The 16,763-nt window shown below is 39.4% G+C and overlaps 1 protein-coding gene and 2 long non-coding RNA genes across 4 annotated transcripts in view; 1 reads left to right on the top strand and 2 right to left on the bottom strand.

Moving 5' to 3' along the window:
* The window catches only part of SLIT3 (slit guidance ligand 3), a 396,000-nt gene that overhangs the window by 181,417 nt on the left and 197,820 nt on the right, over window positions 1–16,763 (top strand). The window lies entirely within an intron of this gene.
* Window positions 1–16,763, bottom strand: part of LOC309363150 — a 413,995-nt gene that overhangs the window by 212,199 nt on the left and 185,033 nt on the right. The gene's annotated exons all lie outside the window — the stretch shown is intronic.
* On the bottom strand, window positions 7,721–8,965 carry LOC309363142. The gene is made up of 2 exons (XR_014165270.1): window positions 8,628–8,965; window positions 7,721–7,840 (listed from the first exon to the last, which is right to left on the bottom strand). It is a non-coding gene; the product is annotated as an uncharacterized lncRNA (long non-coding RNA).

Genomic DNA, 16,763 nt, shown 5'->3' with positions numbered 1-16,763 from the left:
ATCTAAGTTTGGCCTCATTGAGGGGCAGTATTTCAATATGAGTAGGAAAATGAGAGTACCCCTAAACATTTTTTAAGGAAAAAAGAACTGGGTAGAATTATAGAGTATCTCACAGCTGAGGACATTATGTGTAGGGCTGCCATGTGTCTGAGTTTCCCCGGACACATCCGGAAATCAGACTTTCAAAATGGCTTCCAGGTGGACATATGGCAACTAGGGCGATTTTTAAAGAAAAATGCTTTAAAAAGCCCAAAGACTCAACAACTTGCCTGGCTGGCTTAGTCTCCCAACCCTGACAGAGATAATAATAACTATAATTTACTGCTTTAATGGTTACCAACCACACTTTACCATTTTAGTAACAACATCATATTCTACAGTGCTCTGAACATTGTAGTGGCTTCATTCCCCCACCCATTGGTCATGTAATCTTCTTAACAAATTCTAATGCTATTCTCCCCCCACCCCTAGTGTGCATAAAAGAAGACAAAAAAGTATTAGTACAACCACTGAAAAAGCTATAATATACTTTGTGCTACCTTGCATCAGTAGTCACGTGGAACAATAATAATTCAGGGCAATATAGATAGGCTTGATGGTCTTCACCTCAACACTGTGTAAATAGGAAATGAGTGTTCAGGCAAATAAAGTGGTTATAGCAAGCAGATAGATTGGAGAGCTGGGAGAAAGCCGATGTACTAAAGTTCCTGTCAGTGCATGGTCTCTCTCATGGGGAGAAGAAAATGAAAATTCAGATTATATGCCAGTTGCCTTGTGGTGCTAACTGTGAGGTCTACAGCTTTAGCTCTTGATTGCCAAGCCTGTGAACTGAATTAAATCAGAAATACTGAGATAAAACAGAGTATCATTTTGAGCTCAAATGTATAAAGAGTTTTAATGGTGTATATGGAAAGCAGTGATCATGCTAAAAACATTAAGGCTTCATCTTAATGTTTTAATTTTATATTTTAATTTTTTTTTTAGTTGTATTTTAATCAACTTGTTTTTATTATTGGTTGTTAGCCGCCCTGAGCCCGGTCTTGGCTGGGGAGGGCATAGTATAAAGAAAATTTATTATTATTATTATTATTATTATTATTATTATTATTATTATTATTGCTGCTGCTGTTGCTGCTGCTGAATAATATTAATACACCAAGAAATCTATTGTTTCTTATTTTTTTCAGTGCCAGCTAAACTCTTGCAAACTACTGGGTTGTGTTGAATGCAACTGCTATTTTTTCTGAACGTTCCATGTGAGATGCCGTGTGACACCCATTTAACTAGCGATTTGCTTTATCCTTGGGTGTTTTTTTCTGACCTTGCATAAGTGACAGACATTTTTTGATTTAGTAAAAATGCTTGAATGCATCCTTGCCCAGAAAGACCTACCGGTAAATGTTACCTCATTTCTTCAGGAATATTGGTTAGTACTCTGAGGATGGAGAGGCCATTTGCTAATACTTAATGGGCAGAAACTATTCTATAAATTACCTCTTGAGTTGCAACCCACTTGAAAATGGCAGGAACTTTAAACGTTGCTAATCCTCAAATAGATTTGTATAGCTCAAATTGCTTATGTTACTCCTTATTGGACGTGTTCAAATTATACAATGTTCTTTAAGCAGTAAACATATTTTCTTAATAAATAACTTTTTAAAAGAATGCAGTCTCAATAAAAAAACCAAACCCTGAAACTCTGTCTAGAGAAGATAGAAATACTGTTGGTGGGTGGGTGGTTTGTTTGTCTGGGTGGGTGGTGTTTAATCTCTTTTGGGTGGGGTTTCACTTCCTCAATAGCAAGGGTGACTATCCTCTTTTGGCCTGAAACCACATGCACCTTTGGCCAACCCTCTGAAGACTACATTTTAGTGATGGGTGTGGCTCCCCACGGGACACAGGCATACACAGGACACACATACATACACACAGAGGCAGGCAACCCTGCTCCTCAGATGATTTATGAAAGTTACCTGACAAGGGCATGGGTTGTGTTGCACCTGTCCACTCATCAAACAATCAGTCTGATTATTGGAAAGGGGAAGTTTCCCAGCCCTGTGTCTGTTTCCCATCCCCTTTTGCTGCCACAGCCAAATTTGGGATCTTGGCAGCTGCCCCTGCCTTAAAGGATCAAATTGTCCAGTTTGGTGGGTGCCCGTAGATTCAGCTTTTCCATGGGAGCCTCAGTGGCACATAATGCCTTTTCTACCAAGTTAAGGCTGGTGAAGCAGTTGTGACCCCTATTGGACAGAGGTAGTGTAGCCATGCTTTGGTGACATCCAAGTAAGACTATTCTAATGTGTTATTGACTGCAAACATGTTGCTTTGGGGTTCTTGGGAAACCAGTAGACTGCTGAATAGGTTCACTGATGAAAACTTCACTCTTAAATGCTTACACAGTTATATGTGCCCTTAGCTGATTTCTGAGTGACAAGTCAAAAATCTGTTGCTTATCTTTAAAGCCCAAAACAGGATTGCCTGTTCTAATAGGAGTTGGTTATCCTAATTGTTCTGCTATCTGAAGTGAAGTGGGTAGTAACTGGGAAGGTGGCCTTCTCTGGTGTGGCATCCTGCTTATTTTTATTTTATTTATGCATTACAGTTTATATTCAGTTTTATTGTAAGCAAACAACAACAATGGAATAGAATGTTCTCTTCAGGGAGGCTTATCTGGCACCTATTTTATTGACTTTTTCATCTGGGCAAAGACTCTTTTACATTCCCAAGCTTTTAATTTGTGGTTTTGATTACATTGACATCTGTTTTATTCTGTTGTTTGTTTGTTTATTTGTATTGTTTGTTGTATTATTTTGCATCCTACATTGAAAATGAATATTTCACCACCACCACACATCCTTTTAGAATATATGGGCACCTTGAACTTTTATGCATCTTTGATTTTATGGATCATCCTCATTTTGTATACAGTATATTCTCTGTGCTACTATAGTATTTGAACAATAGTAAGTTTTCCTTGTTGTGGAGCTCGGGACAAGTTAGAAGTAGAATCAGCCTGCAGCTTTATTTTAAGTTATGCTTTCAAACTGGAGTGCCATCATTATATGTCTAAAGTTTATTTAACCTATTTATCTTGAACTCTCTCAACAAGGCTTTACATCTGCTGTGTCAAACTGGAAATGAGCTTGTATTGGAGAACCCTGTTGACTTCAATATTATTCAACTCCCATGTTAAAATATAAAAGATGTAGGTTATCTTAGATTATGATATTCTGCCCATACTCTGTAAGGTCATCTAATTACACATAATGGGTTGGATCCAGAGTTGTGCTTTGCAGAGTTTTGCTCATGTTGGAGGAAGGACTGGGGAGGTGATTAGACCTTACCAGCACCTCCAGAAAAGTTGCTATGGAGGGTTGGGACCCTCTGGAACAGCATGAAAAAAAGCAAAGTATGCTTTTTGTGAGATGATGCATTGTCAAGCTTCATAACAGATGATAATATACCAAAACAAAACAAAATCTCCCACCCTAACTTCCTTAGTCAGCACAGGCCTGTTAAATGACACCACAAATATTCTTGTTTTGCTCCCTACAATGAATCAAATAATCAGAATGAATGAATGGAATGTTTGTCCTGTCTGCATTTACGTATTTCTAAATCTGTGTTGATCCGACTCTGAATAAATCACAAGAAAGGGGATGCAAAATCAGCTTCATTTGTTTTAACAACACCACTGGCTACATTTCAGTCAAGCATAAAGCACAACCCAGTAGCCCTTGTACTTCTGACTGGTGACAACTACCAGAATGTCCTTCCCCTTTGCTATGGCAATCCTAGTCCAACTGGCAATTGGAGCAAAAAAAATTTTGCCGGCATTTATATAAGCAAGATTATTCTTTAGCCATTCTTTGTCCCAAAATGGTGCTGTCCTTGTCATAGTTTTCTTCCTGGGAAAGGATGTAAACCTTTTACCAAGCCTTGTACTCCTGACTTTTTAACTGAGTGCCCTTCCCCTTGCTACTGCAGTGAGAGGACAGCTATAAATTACCAGGTCCCCTTCAGTGTGCTACACCCCTTTCCTATATGTTTTATTTCTGATATGGATGACTTTCCTCACTGGGTCTTATAACTGAGGTATCTAAAGTCAACGTAGGCTGCACTCTGCTTAAATATTGTTATATGTAAGTTTATTGTGTGTTAATTAGAGGCTTAGCCTAGGATAGCTTTAATCAGGGATGCTAGGTTGAGAATAAGTGGAATGATTCAGGCGCTTATTTAATCTTACATACCAGAATGGTTCTTACCTACCTTGCTTTTTTTTAAAGGCTAAACTGAGATATAAAGTAGCTTTTGTATTTGTGTGAATAAAGTGAAGCTTTAGTTTCAAACGGTTCTGTGTTACAAGCTTGCCCATAATGTTACCTGCTGATTGCCGACAGTGTGGAAAGCAAAGCTTGTTGCATAGAGGCATAAACAAAAACTTTCAAAATGATTTACATAGCACTTTGCTTTTGCTAGATTATTTAATTTTTCTACTCTTTAATCATTTTTGCTACTAAAAGCATAGTTAGCACAAATAAAATATCAAGTTCCAGAGCAGTACATACAGGACCACTTCAGTAATTATACTTTGTATTTACTTACCTCACTTCCCTTGGGGAATTTTGGATGCCTCTAAGTATGTCAATTTAACCTTACTAATTACTGAGATTATATAGAACAACGTGTCATTTTGAAGCACTTAGGTTGCTACCCAAGTATAGTGCCAGAATAAAAGCTTGGAAATGAAAAATGAAACCAAATAAGAGTGCATATCCCTATTTTCCCTTACCACAGTAATTATGGTGAAACGCTCTGTGTTCTGGGCAATGCAGACCATTATGCTTTTATAATTCAGACAAACCTGTTTTTGTTGGTGACGATAGATAAGGGAGGGTGGGTGAGGGAAGGTCTTGATTAATCCCGAATGCTGTCATTCCAGGCTTCTACCATGCTCAGCAGAAAGCTGGGAAGTGATATTTTCCATGGAATTTCTCAGATTGTATGATCTCACCCAGTTTATTTATGAGAGTTGTGTCTTCCTCACTGAAGGTCAAAACATGGCTTAAAGTTAAGGGAAGCCACCCATGGACTTCACAGCTGAGTGGAAATGAATCATATAATTATAGAATTGTAGAGTTGGAAGGCCTCGAGAGTCATCTAGTCCAACTCCTGCAATGCAGAAAACTCAACATGCGGTCTTTCATCCAATTTGAAACCATACTGGACCTGGCTTAGGTTTTCAAATGTGCTAGCGTTTTATTACTGCACCAGTAGGAGGGGTTTCAATTTCTCATATTCAAGTCCACCACTCTTGCCACAGCACCCCATGGCCTTTCGCATACGACATGTGATATCATGGCAATTGTGTCATGTGTGCTTCTTTTTCTTTAGTCATGGGGAAGGCAAATACTTTTGTTCTTTTTTTGTTCTGGGAGGAAATTTGCCTACAGCAGCGTCCATCCAGAGGCAAACAGCAGCCATGATCTGGACAACAATCGCAACAACAAAAACACACCACAAAACTCTCTGACTCAGCCAAGAAAGTGTCATTTCTCACTTTTACTTCATATATATTTCATCACTCAATGGGCATAATTGAGACAAAGAAATCAATTAAGATTGCAAAAGCAAGAAGAGAATCATTTGCAGACATTCTGAAATGTTTTATTTATTGCTTATATTGTGTTGTAGTTATGCATTTTTTTCATGTCGTAAGATGCCTTGAACATGGTTCAAACTCTGGAAAGGCAGCATCCAAATAAAATTATGTATGGATGCATGAATGTATGTACAGTGGTACCTGAGGTTACAGACGCTTCAGGTTATGCAATTTCGGATTGCGCACCATGCTGAACCCGGAAGTACCGGAACGAGTTACTTCCGGGTTTCGGTACTCGTGCATGCACAGAAGTGCTAAATCGCACTTTGCGCATGTACAGAAATGCCAAATCATGACCTGCGCGTACACAGATGCAGCTCTGCAGGTTGCGAACACTGCGGGTTGCAATCGTGCCTTCCGCACGGATCACATTCACAACCCGAAGTTCCACTGTATGTACAAATCCACTGGGTGAAAGCTTTCAACAACCTGACCTGACACATGCATCAGATGAATTTGGTTGCCTACATGACAATATAAAATAAAGTAGAAAAAAATAAAATACTGCATCTTCCCAGTAAACTGCTTGTAGTTTGTAGCTGCTTAAAATAATGCACATTTTTATCTGCCATAGATATCTGTTGCACTGTGTTTTGCAAAGTGTCCGTACCAGACAGCATGATCTGTAATCCATATGTTTCCATCCATTTACAAATTTTCTGTTTGTATTTTGTTTGGCTGTTAATAATGAACTCTATTAATAATATTTTATGGTTTTTGCTTTTGTTTTTGTTACTGAGCACTTTCCAATGACAATTTTTCCAACTTAGAAGTAAAAAAAAAGATAAAATCTGATGCAGTGATGAATAGTTTCAAAAGGTTCAGTGTTACAACTTTGGAACTGTTACCATTGGCTTTGTTACACCCTGTAGTTTAGCATACATTTTATGTATGTATGTACCGGTATGTGCCATGGCTTGTGAGAGATGTGCTGTAGGAAGAGAGTTGACATCTATTTTGGCTTCGCAGACTTACGCAAAACATTCTCACGATGCCTACCCATTTCTTTTTAAATTTCAAACTGCTTCTTATATGTGATCTAAGTGGAAATTGCTGCCAGTAATTAGTTTCCTGTGGAAGTCTATGATAGGGACAGGACTAATGTGACTGTTGCTGTAAGACTAGAGGATTTCCCCCGTATAGCAATAAAATGAACTAATTTTCTTTGTTCTTCATTCCTCCCTCCCCCTTTCTCGTTTTACCACATTTACCAATGAATTATAGAAGGGTATATCTTTCTCTCTCTTGCCTTCTCTCTCTTGATCATGAGCATGTAGTCAAAGAATTGCTACTGTAGCCTGTGCTTTGCTAACCAAAGATTTTATATTCATACTGCATCCACTATTCCTATTGCAAACTCTGCTGTACCTTAGGCTGGTATATCAAGAAAATGCTTATGTTCTTAAGTTATGATGGAGCAATGTTGTTGTTGTTGTTGTTTTTAAATCACACTTTGTATATGCTTGATACAGATTTAGACTGCAGACCTATGCACCCTTACCTGGAAGCAAGCCCCACAGAATACAGTAGAACTTATGAGTAAATGTTAGGAGGAAGGGAATGTAGCTAGGCAGAGATGGGCTCAGGATGAAGGATTGCTGTGGAACAATCTCCTAGGGCTGGTATAGCTTGGTGTTGTCTATCTGATCCCCTGGGCTTTCCCAGCTGGTCACCTACCTGGGACTTGGGAAGTTAGATATAAGGTGGAAGCTTTAATGCTCACCCCTTCTCATCCTCAACTTTTGGGGTGGGAACTATTACTGATTTAAGCAAGCAGCTTTTGGGTAGTTAATAGGGAGCACGTTGATGTTATTATGCTCATTCAGATTAGTGGCTTATTTGGAGTATGAATAAAGATTGTGGCCTTGGCTCAGTTTAGTTGTCATGGCAAATAAATATTTATGGTGTGCTGCGTATCATGTGAACTCCTTTAGCAATGTACACTTGTTCTGTATCAGGCAAAGCTTGAAGGTTGCCGCTTTGTCAGATCCCCGAAGTACCTTTGTTAAGCAGCAGCTCTCTCAGCGGTAGGCTTGAAAGAAAAGAGAGCTCTGAGCCTTTGACAGTGGAGGTGTGGTTTAATTGTTTGACAGCTTTCTGTGTGTTTGTAAAGTTCCAGCAGGGGTTGCTCAGCTTGTGTCCCCTAGGACTGATCTCTCAGAATTGCAAAAAGCTTCTCTGTAAAAGATGAAACAATAAGCTTGTTTAGAGCAGGGCTGTGCTGCCAAAGGAAGTTGTCAAACATTAGCTCTGCAGCTGCACCTACAGCAGCCAAATTATTGCACTGACATGATGACAGCTCTTCATGGCTGCTTCGTGGAGAGGACACAGAGGGGGATCAGAGGTATGCATATAGCTGGGCAGCATGGATCACAGTCAGCAGTCATAAGTTATTGTTAGCACTGTCTTTCCAGCAGGGCGGTAAACAGGTTTATGAACATCATGCTCTGCTGCATTTAAAGTAGATAAACAAGACCATAGCATTGTATGCCATGCACTATAAAACCAAATTTCAAGAAGAGAGACTGAGAAGATTTGGAAAATCTTAGTAATTACCAGCAGGTGGTCAGACACCAGATCCAGTATGATAATTCAGTGCTTTTTCCCCCCTAAGAAAATGTTTAGGGGTACTCTCATTTTCTTACTTATCGTATATTGAAATACTGCCCCTCAATAAGGCCAAACTAAGATTCACAAAATGTTTAGGGGGTATGCGTATGCCAGTGTCCCCCCAGAAAAAAAGCACTGTGATAACTTATGTGAGAGGGGGGAGAATAAATGTGTCCCTGATACATTTCAGGAGAATGTTGCAGGGTTGTTGGGTTGGGCTTAGTATCTGTCTTGATAACAAAGCAGAAGGAAAATTCTTCAGGGATATGATTCGCTCCCAATCAGTTTTTCTCTCCTTCCTCTTACAAGCAGCTCACCTTTGCTTTGCTCCTTTTTTTCTGTCATGTTTACTTACCTTTCTTCACTATATTTCCTTTTTTTCTTCAGATCTCTTCTTCGCTCCACTGATAGTAGTTTCCCTTAGTCTCCTTTCCTTTCCTTTTTTTTAATAGAAAAAAGACAAAAAAAATTGCCTCAGATTCCCTGTGTTCTTTTCCCCTACCCTTTTGGTTTCTCTGTCTGTCTCTGTCTGTCTCTGTCTGTCTGTCTGTCTGTCTGTCTCTCTCTCTCTCTCTCTCTCTCACACACACACACACACACACACACACACACACGGCTTGGCGGTGGTTGCTTTTTTGCCTGTTCTTTCAGGCAGGAAAGAGAGGAAGAAGCATTTGAAGAGGTAACCTTTAAAGCAGGAGTAGGCAACCTAAGGCCCGTAGGCCACATGCGGCCCAATTGCCTTCTCAATCTGGCCCATGGACCATCTGGGAATCAGCATGTTTTTACATGAGTAGAATGTGTGCTTTTATTTAAAATGCATCTTGGGGTTATTTGTGGGGCATAGGAATTCGTTCCCTTTTTTTCAAAATATAGTCCGGCCCACCACATGGTCTGAGGGACGGTGGACCAGCCGCTGGCAGCCTCTCACCCTTTTTGCAATACCGTCCCTTGTGGAATGTTCCCTCAGCCTCCTCTCCTTTCCTCTTCTCTCCTTGGGAATCCTCCAGGCAGCCGCCGCAGCCACCCCTGGTCTCTGAGCTGCTCCCCACCCCCAATACAAGTCCACCCGTCAGCCAGCCCCTGCTCATACCTTGCATGTTCAATTGAATAAAACAGGCTCTCGTGCACCAACTTAGCTGAAGTCTTGCCCCGTTTTACAAGCTTCTTCACCTGTTCAGCCAAGGCCTGCTGGCAAGAAATTTATGAGCTCACAGACAGCACCTAAAATACACTCCTACCTCAAGGCTCAAGGCAATCTTTATTATGCAAAGTCTTAGCTGCCATGTAACTAAGGTAGAAACCAAACGGGTGGGGCTGCCCCTGCAGAGCTGTTCCCCCGGTGTTGATGAAGTGGTGGCAAGACTAAAGGAATCACAACCTTCCATGTCTAGAGTTCCAGTTCCTTCTCCCTTGAAGGTTACCAAGGCTGAATGGGGTTTACCTTTCCAAACTTCTTGCAAAAGGACTTTCCCCCCTATGTAGCTTCTCTCAGACAAACTGTCATCCTACACCAAAAGCTACTGGGGCCATCCAGTCTTTGTAGCCTATGATGGCTCAGACTTAGCGGTTATGCTACGCTGACCCAATGCTGTTAGCATAAGCTTTACTTAGGGGTTTCCAGTTTGGGCATGGTTTTAATAAAGCCTTTAATAAATCTACCTTTTAATCCATTGTGGGTCGTCCCCATGCTTTATTCTGTCCCCTTGTCAAACCATTACCATTTCCTTTGCTTCTCTGGAGATAAGGGCTGGCGGTATATAGGTGATTGAGTCAGGCTTGAAAGATTCACTTAGGGGGAGCAAATGTTGGCTGTTTTTCACTATGTTTGGTAGGAGTTGCATGTCTAATGCCCTGGAAATTCTCTGCCAAAAATTTATTCATTTTCCTGATATGAAATGTACATTTGAGGTAAATCAATCTCTGTGTTCAGTCCTCAAATGTATGATAATTTTTAAAAGAGCTAAACCCTTTTCTAGTCTCCCTAGAAACTAGTATAAAAAGGCATTGGACAGGGAACTTCTAATATTTTATTTAAAGTGGACATTTATGACTGGCCATTGACCTTGAGATTCCATTAGAGATAATGAAGGGCAGCATTTGAGGTTTCTTTCACAGCATGCAGCAAATGATGCATACCCCCAGATCATAGGACATTTCCTGTTCCATGCTGTGCAAGAATGGTGCATAACAGCATTTGCATTAGTTGCTTGAACAAAATAAGATGAAACAGCAGTTTTAGTGCAAAAGAACATTTTTTTCTTTTTGAGTGTTGGAAACAACAGTTGATATTAGCAGCTGCTAACTAGTCATCAGTACTGCTTAAATATCTCCAGTCTTTTATAATGGTAGATTTTAGTTGCTGCTAACTAGCTGTTAACTATTGAAACCTCTCCATTTTTAAAAATGTTAGATAATGTAAACATAAGAGCAACATTGTGCCTTTAACTCTTGTGAAAAGAATGGAAAGATGTTTACAAATGCACCACAGAGTAAGTCTCTTGACTTCCAATATATTTTGAACTCCAGCACTTATTCATCAGGGAATATTTTCAAAGAATAAGCAGGTAAATCTGTTTTGTTATTTCCATACAAGACTAAGATTGGTGACTCTGAAGCTTATTGTAATTTCAGTGTATTCTTTCCTGATGAATTACCAACATAGTCCAAAACCAGAGAATCTATTCAGAAGCACTATTGTTTAATTTGTGGCCTCGCCCTTGAAGCCTTGCATTTGTCCAAAGTTTTATCAGTTTCTGAACTGGACAGAAATAGGGTCTAAGAACCATCTGCAGCCATTTCTCAGGATGAGAGGCATATGTTGTCAGGCAGCAAACCTGGAACAGTAAGAGCCAAAGTAAATGTGTGCCCAGGTGCTACTACCCCCTCTGCCTCCCAATCTAGGACAAGAACCAGAGGGGACAGAATTGTCAGGAGTCCAGGTTCTCAGCTGTCTGCACACCTTCCCTGGGAGCTGGCTCATTCATGACAAGAATGTATAGGTTTGGGGTCAAATAAGGCCACAGCTTTTATTGATTGCAGATGCAATGGGTTTGGCAAAACCATTAGCAATCCCTTAGAGGGGGTTGCTCCTGAGGCAAGGAGGACCTATGACATATATCAAGTAGGATTACTTCCTGTGGGAGCACCACCCTGAGGAGTGCTGTGGCCCTATTCCCCAACTGGGCATCTGGACAGAAGCACCTCCACCCGGATTCCTTTAACAGGATACCCCTTTTTGTTGCAGAGGCAGGCAGAGGCTTATAACCTCCTCTTCACCGAGTCTAAGGCCAACCCAAAGCCTAAACTGCCAAAGTTGTGACAATTGATTCGAGGTAGGCAAAAACCCCAGACAGAGCCAATTGGTCTGAAGGACAATTTCCTGCCTGGCCCCAAATATGGTGACCAACATTTGTCCAGAGCAAGTTCATTAACATAACAGGAGCAAAAAACATGAAGAAAGTGGGTGGATGACCTGACAGGGAACTGCCCTGGAGGATGATGTCAGGCCTCTTTAAATGCTCGAGGTGCAGACCCTAGTGGAGCCTAAAGGCTCCCCTGAGGAGTGCACGTCCCTGGAGTTGCCTGCCATTGGCAAAATAGCTGGTTAGGAAGCCCAATAGGGATTCCCACTGGCTGAAGGAAGCCGGTGCTATCCTTACCAGGGGAGTGTTCTGGGTAGCCACGACTAGCCTGCAACGCTGCTGTCCCTTGAGATAGGTAAGCAGACTTACAGTAAGCATGATATTTAAGTGCACTACTCTTCTCTCTTTTCTAAATAAAAAACCACAAGTGGGGTTGGATAGAATCCGGATTGCTACCAGGAACACTCCGTTTTCCTACCAAAACTCACCCCCAAAATGGCTTTCTGTCTCTGAAATGTGCACAGGGCTGCTGTAAGTGGTGGATTTGTGTAACATTAAGGGCGCTCACCACTTCCCTTAACAACTAGCTTGGCCCTTACTATACTCATGTGAAGAAGTGTCTGCACTACAGGAATTTAGGTCCTCTATAGATGTGAAGATCCTACCTTTAACCCTACCTTCAGAGAATACAGTAATGGCCTTGTTGATTTCTGTGAGGCAATTCCAGCAAGGTGAGTGTTTGACACAGATGCTTTAAGCATTCTCCCTATTCTTTTCTTATTGAGCAGGTTTAATTTTGCCAAACAGCAGCATTTCTTTATTTTTTTTACTGAAACTCAAATGACAGCTTACTACAGAGCTATTTTTTATTTTGAGTCTGAAAAATCTATACAGTGTGTGTGTGTATATAATTCAATAATCCTGCTCCAATTCAATAGAGAAATGGCATACACAATTTCCCTTTGCCAGAGTGTTATGAGAGAACTCGGTCAAATAAGGAAATGAAAACCAGATTTAACTTTAGGGGGGTGGGGTGGGGGGACCAAGCAGTTGTGTTTGACTTGAAACCCTTCAGAAATATGCTAAAACAAGACATGGAAATGACACGTGCAAATGCTTTTATTCTATAGCTCTATCTTTAGTCATAACCTTGGTTTACCTGTGCTACCTTAGCCTGTGTATTTTATATTAACAACATTTCAATAATGCAGATGAAAAGCTACAGAACATGCTTGGAGAAGCAAGGCTACATTATTTTCTACCATATATAAATGCTTACCTGTCATCCTGTGGAAGGTCATTTTAAAAAAACATTCCTTAGAGCACAGTTGGCATTGGCAGGACACTGAAATACAGTATTTTATGTGTTTGAAGGAATTCAACTAAAAACAATTCAAATCTTCCGGGGGCTTCTTTGGGAGCATGGAATAGTTTTGGTCTAACTCTATAGACATTATTGTAGCATCTTACAGATTTTGCCACCTTTTTCTTATGAAATTCAACTCCTTCTGAGTAGTATTTGGAAGCACACACAGAGCTATATATGCTATATTTCTTTAAAATGTATTGTTGTTAAATTAATAACCTTTCATATAAATGCCAGTGTGATTTACAAGCATCAAATAAAAAAATTAAATTGGTTAACAATAACAAACAAACAAACATAATGCAGAAAACTCCATCCTTTTCCATTCAGATTAAAATGCTTGTCAAAACAGAAACATATTAAATTGTTTTCAGAAACTGCAAGTATTGGGATGCTGTTCCTCAAAACAAGGCAGTCACACTGAAAGCCCTGTACAAGTTGCTGTGGAACAGTCTGCTACTATGTTAAGGACTTAAATAAGAGATTCTGTAGCAGCAATGTAACATACTGCGGCAGTATAAAAATTACAAGCTGGAAATGGGAATCGCCCCCCCCCCGCCCCGGATAAAGCAGTTGCATGCTTAATTTGTGGATTTCTCATTAACTCATTTGTTATACTGGTTATGAGTAATCAGTGTTGTCCTTTTTGGTGACATTAATCATATAAAATCTCTAATTGTGTACTAACACAAAGCTTCTTTTAATGCTGGTTGATACAATTATTTTGAAGATATTGTCAATGCTGGTTCAGCAAGATATCAGATGATCAACTTTGAAAATATTTAACACCTATTAGTACAGACTTCACTAGCAAAGAAACTCAGTTTTCTCAATGGTAGATAGGTAGTTTAATCTGATATGTGGAAAGTGCCCAGTGAGGACTATGGCCAGGATACAAAGAACAATGCAAATAGTTCCATACAACTAAAGAGGGTTTTGGAGTTCTCGCCTTAACTACAGTCCCGCATGCCACAGAGAACCCACTTTTGAAACTGGGTGGACTTTCAAAAATCTGTTTGTGATGTAGCATTGGGACATACAGTTGAACAAAAAAGTAAAATAAAAAAATCCTGATTATGACTAAGTCTCTAAAGCAACTCTTTAGTTCTTGGAAAATTCATAAAACTGAACAAACACTCACTTACCTAATTTCCTTCTCTTACCCACACATTAGTATGGGGTGGGAGGCGCGATGTGCCCTTTCTGAGGTAGCTTGTCCACATTTGGTCTCCATCGTGCATGCAGCTCTCACCCGTGGCTCCTAGAAGATGTAAGCATGTGACAGTGGCTGCACCCCAGGAATGCCTATAACTGACCATCTAAACCAGGTGAGGATAGCTGCTGGGCCTCAAACCCTCGGTTAGGGACTTCTCCTGGATGCAAAGACAGGCTCCAGCAGATAGAGCGGATGAAACCAATAGTAATCCCAATAGGAGTAATCCCTGAGGGAAAAGCCTTGTGGCGTATCTTTGACAGAAGAAAAGGCTAAGAAGAATAAAGTCTCTAAGGCAGTTGGATGGCACCTTGCATGCCTAATTCTGGCAACTCCTGCAGCCAAGCTGGTGTCAAATACATTGCTCTGTTTTCCTTTGTACCGTACCAGTGAGGCCAAGAGGCGAGTCTTGTTGTCTGGGTAGCCCAGGACCTCCATAAATACTGCCCAAGCTTGTGCCCCAGGGAGGTCACTTCAGTGCTGCACTTTGGCTTTACCTCTGGAGACTCACTCCATTGTCTGTCGAGACAGACAGATGCCAACAACAACCAACACATTTGTACTGAGATAAGATAGCTTAAAATGGTGTCAAAATTTGCTCCATTTGTAGCTCAGATCTCTCCTTAAGTGTACTACACTTTAGCTTGTGATAAGATCTAGATGTAAATCCCATCAAACTCAGTGGTATTCACTTCTGAGTAGACATGTAGTTAGTTACATGTTTGGGCAGCATGCACATGGCAGTTTATTCCATTTTCATGATGCTTCCGTGTTAATTTTCACATTATATCTTATCACATGACATAAAGGGCACTTCTAGAACTATAGTACAATTTAGTGTTCTATAGCGCAAGTTTAGGGCTTATTTCCATATTATTAGCAAATGGATAATTTCTGGAAACAAATAACACGAAATTGAGCACTAAACTCACACTATATTCCACTATTGTTCCTAAAGTGGCTTGATTGATTGATTGAATTTATATACTGGCCTATACCTGGAGGTCTCATGACGATTCACAGAATAAAATCAAAATATAAAACCACAAAATACATAATCAGAATAAAAACAACAACCCAATAACACTCCCTCAAAAGAGCCACATTTGAAAAGGGCATATTGTGTGGACGTGCAAATATAATTCAGAACTTCACATTTAGGGGGAAATGTGGGAACTAAATAAACTGCCATGTGAATGCAATCTAAATTAATGATGTTACACGTTAAGTGTTGGTATCAGCTATTGTTCCATAGGATCAGTTGAAATGCTTTTTAAAAAATGAGACTTCTGAGTTGACATGCATCCAATTGTGCTGTTGGTTATTTATAGTAGCAAATTGAGAACCCGAAGAACCCCTAAGAAACTATTTCCTTTTCAGTTACTTGTGTATACAAATTTTATAATTAATACGCTTTTTGGATATTTTTCTTTAGTGTTAATATGGATATTATTGTTAACATAGATACAAGCATACAATGTAAAGTATGACTGAAATTTACAGTGTAATCCTAAACATAATGACTCAGAAGTAGGTCCTATTATAGTATATTGTATTTTAAAATGGGGTTTTAGAGTTTTTAGGGGTTTTTGAATGTTTTATGTAGATTTCAATTTTAATTTTTCTGTATAGGACAATGACAAAGATATTGTATTAATTTTAAAATGTGCATGAAATTGGTAGCATATTTCTTGTAGTATTCATATTCTCTCTGTATTCTGTGAAGTTATGCAACTGTTGCATGTATAATAAAAATTAGATAGGGAATAACTGTTATGTAAAATATGTCATATTGCCATCCTAAATGCAGTAACTTTTCCAGTAAATTTGAAATCCTCTTCCTACAATGTCAGCTTTTCTTAGGTAGTCACTAATGTGTAATTATATAAATTAGAGGACTGCATAGGTGGGGGAAAATGCAACTAAGTAGTATCTGACAGTTATTAGATAGTTTATTTGTTTAATTCCATGAGAACAACACTATTTTTTTATAACCACCCCTTGGTAATATTAAATTTTAAAGTATCAAAATATTAAACTATAATATTTTCTTATCCTAATCTTGGATACTAAACAAAGGTCTTGCACTGAGAATAAAGCATTCCTTTTGTTTTCAACAGCAGAAAATTTAAGGGGTTTATCATGTACATTGAAATGATAGTCTGCCTAATGTCCACCTTACGATACTCCTCAAACATAAAAAAGGTTTCATGGATGAAAAATAGAATAATGAATATTAACTGAATTAGTCCTTATCTTAAAGTTTTGTTTAAGAGTGACATACATAAGAATAAATTTGTTCTTCTTCATATTGGGGTTTTTATTTGTCCTAGAAATGAGCATGCTATTTTTAGAAAACAGCGACTGAGTTTTCTAAAAAATGGTTAGATAGTTCAGATTGCTTGCTCTACTTGAAAATAAATTTATCCTGACCAGTTCTGTGCTGCTATAATATCTCAACTATCATTTCATTAATATACTAATGCAGAAAACTGATTTCATTCATTGCTCACTGTCAGGGGCTAGTGCTGCTGTCAGGTGTTTATT

Source organism: Podarcis melisellensis (assembly GCF_964234715.1).
Source record: "Podarcis melisellensis genome assembly, chromosome: 2".
Classification (NCBI taxonomy): domain Eukaryota; kingdom Metazoa; phylum Chordata; class Lepidosauria; order Squamata; family Lacertidae; genus Podarcis; species Podarcis melisellensis.
Note: the sequence above shows the minus strand (reverse complement) of the source record. Positions and strands in the feature narration are given on the sequence as shown.